This window comes from Triticum dicoccoides, chromosome 2A, assembly GCF_002162155.2.
Source record: "Triticum dicoccoides isolate Atlit2015 ecotype Zavitan chromosome 2A, WEW_v2.0, whole genome shotgun sequence".
In the NCBI taxonomy this organism is placed as follows: domain Eukaryota; kingdom Viridiplantae; phylum Streptophyta; class Magnoliopsida; order Poales; family Poaceae; genus Triticum; species Triticum dicoccoides.
This window is the reverse complement of record NC_041382.1, coordinates 24,054,701-24,058,401: the sequence shown is the minus strand read 5'-3', so window position 1 is coordinate 24,058,401 and position 3,701 is coordinate 24,054,701.

Sequence of the window (3,701 nt, the reverse complement as noted above, 5' to 3'; positions counted from 1 at the left end):
CAGATCCTTCTTGAAATCATTTCCCCAAATCAGAGCGTCTTTGTGCCAGGCCGGCTAATTACGGATAACATACTGCTGGCCTACGAGTGCACACACTATATGAAGAGAAAGACAAAGGGGAAAGAGGGATATGCAGCCGTGAAACTCGATATGAGTAAAGCGTATGACCGTGTAGAGTGGCACTTCCTGGAGAAGATGATGTATAAAATGGGGTTTAATGAACAGTGGATAAGCCATATTATGGTGTGCATATCCTCGGTGACCTACAAAGTTAAAGTCAATGGGGAGACCACAGAGATGATTGTGCCACAACGGGGACCGAGGCAGGGGGACCCCTTGTCCCCTTATTTGTTCCTCTTGTGCACGGAGGGTTTCTCGGCCCTGTTACACAAGGAGGAGATGGATGGAAGAATGACGGGTATCCGGGTTTGCAATGCTGCCCCAAGTATTAACCATTTGCTGTTTGCGGATGATTCCCTAGTACTCATGAAAGCTAACCGTGAGAGTGCTATGGCTCTGCAACATGTTCTACAGTTGTATGAGGTTTGCTCGGGGCAAGTTGTGAACTATGATAAAACATCGATTATGTTCAGTAAGAACACACGACAATCAAAGAGAAGAGAAGTGATGGATGCCTTACATATTAGAGCAGAAACGTGGAACGAAAGGTACCTGGGACTTCCGGTATATGTGGGGCAATCTAGAAAACAAGTGTTTGAATATCTTAAGGATAGAATATGGCAGAAAATTCAGGGGTGGCTGGAAAGATTGTTGTTCAAGATGGGAAAAGATGTCCTCATAAAAGCGTGTGCACAAGCGATCCCAACCTTCGCAATGTCTTGTTTCAATCTCACAAAAGCTTTGTGCGAAGAGATTGGGACGATGATCTGTAGGTTTTGATGGGCGAAGCAAGATAAGACCAACACCATGCATTGGCTGAGTTGGGAAATGATGACGAAACCGAAGGAGGGGGAATGGGCTTTCGTGACATATATGGTTTCAACCTAGCTATGTTGGCCCGACAAGCTTGGTGCATGTTGTCCAATCCAGACTCGCTTTGTGCCCAAGTGCTTAAGGCGAAATACTTCCCAAATACGAACATACTTAAAGCTACTGCGCACCAGGGCATCTCATATACATGGCGTAGTATCCTGAAGGGTGTGGAGTTGCTAAAGGAGGATCTCATATACCGTGTTGGTGATGGAACGACAATCAATATCTGGTCGAGTCAATTGCAAGAAACCACCACATTTGTGGCTAGGTTTGCAGGAAACTACCAAGTCGTTAATCTGTTGCAAAAAACACCATAAAATCTCTTAACCCGTTACAAAAAGCACTGAACAGCCGTTTAGCCTCGTTTGACCTCTTTTCCGACAGGTGGGCCCCGAAAACACTGACGTGGCTTGACGGACAGGCAAACGGCGCCGTTAGGAACAAAACGGTCAAGATGCCGCGCCGGTCGGTCCTATCGGTGCTCGCCAGACAGATCCCCCGCGCCCTCTCTCTCTCTCTCTCGCCCCTCTCCTCTGTCTCCTCTCTCTGGCTCTGGTCGCCGTCGGTGAGAAGCCAGCTCGCCGCCGTCCGCCATGGTTTCGTGGAGCGACAACAGCGAGGAATCGGGCTACGAGTACTCTTTAGGCGGCTCCCCTATCAAGCTCAGTGATGTGTACTCGTAGCTAGGGATCTCTGAGCTAGGGTTTCGGTTTGGGGATTTTGTTTTTCCTGCTCATTTTGAACCCGTGAGATGGATTTTGTGCGTTTCTTTTGTTGATGTAGATCCCGGCTACAATCAAGGACCCGAACTACTCTGGTGTTGACGATGAGGTGATGGTGATGTGTGAGCATGGCCAGCCAGCAAAGAGGCATGTTTGCTTCTCAGGCATTAGCACTGGGAGGAGGTTCCTTGCCTGTGGACTTGATGTGAGTGATAGCAAAAATCTGTAGTTTGCTTATTTTGTGAAGAAACTACAAGTTGTTCATATGCACTGTTCATTATTCATGTTCACTGTTCACCTAGTAGTTTAGTTAAAGGTACTGTCATGTACCATACCATAGTGAGTGAGTGAAATAAATGAATTGTTCATACATATAAATGAACAACACCACAGTGATATAAATGAAGTAAATGAATTAAATTGTGCTGTTAAAAATTAAGTACATAGATATAAAATTAAGGTATCCATAGTGACTGAGTGAAGTAAATTGTGTTGTTAAAAAGTATCACAGTGCATTGTTCATAGATATAAATGAAGTAAATGAATTAAGGTATAAATGAATTGAAGTGAATTGTATTGTGCTGTTAAATGAATTAAGGTATAAATGAAGTAAATTCAGTGTAGTATGCTGTTAAAAATTCAGATATAAATGCAGAATTGTGCATGTGCAGTATACAATAGTTGTTTTGAATTGGACTGAATAGAAGTGAAGTGAAAAAGGAAGTAAATGCATTTGTACTTGTTGTTTTGCAGGAAGCAAGCAGCTGTGGTGTTGTTCAGTGGGTAGATGAGGAGTGGCCAGAGCATCTGCAGAATGCTCTTCACAAACTATGGCTTTTGTATGAGGATTGCCAGCGTGCTAATAGGATGGCATGTCTGGAACATGCATCACTTGTCCACAATCTCACATCACAGAAGAACAAGCTACAGGAGACTTATGAGAAGCTTGTTGAGGATGTGAACAACCTACTTGATACCCAGGACAATATTCCCAAGGAAAATGAAGTCCAACAAGGTGAACATGAGGAGATCACTCCTCCTTTGGACAACAATATTTCAGCTTTGAAGGAACAGCTGGGCGCAATGGATGCTGAGAACAAAGAACTCAAGCAAAAGGTTGACCAGTTGAGGAGCATTCAGGTTGCCCAAGGTAATGTGATTAGGAATATGAAGTTTGCTCATTTGAAGGAGAAGGAAAAGTTGAGCACTGAGAGGAGGAATTTGGAGTTTCACATTGCTGATCTTGTCAAAGCTAGTGACAAGAACAAGAGAAAGCTGAAGGACATCAAGGATATTTGTGATGAAGAGTGATTTGTAATCTGACCATGTGGGTCATTATCTTAAGTTTCAAGCATTGAACTATGGCTTGTAATGTGTGAACTAGTGGCAGTTTGCAGTATTTGAAGTAGGGTGTAGCCTTGAACTATGTATTGTAAGCTTTGAACTATGGTGTCATGATGTTAACTATGTTGTTGACTAGAGTTGTTAAGTATGATGTTAACTATGGTGTCATGATGTTAACTATGTTAGTGACTAGAGTTGTTAAGTATGATCTTAACTATGTTAGTGACTAGAGTTGTTAAGTATGATGTTAAATATGTCATTGATGTTAACTATGGCACCCTAAATGATGGAATGAGGATATGTTGGATATCGTCGACGTCGAGGCACCGTAGATGATCAAATTAGGTTATCTTGGATGCCGTCGACGTCGAGGCACCCTAGATGATCAAATTAGGTTATCTTGGATGCCGTCGACGTCGAGGCACCCTAGATGATCAAATTAGGTTATCTTGGATGCCGTCGACACCGAGGCACCCTAGATGATCAAATTAGGTTATCTTGGATGCCGTCGATGCCGAGGCACCCTAGATGATCAAATTAGGTTATCTTGGATGCCGTCGACGCGGAGGCACCATAGATGATCAAATTAGGTTATCTTGGATGCCGTCGACGTCGAGGCACCCTAGATGATCAAATTAGGTT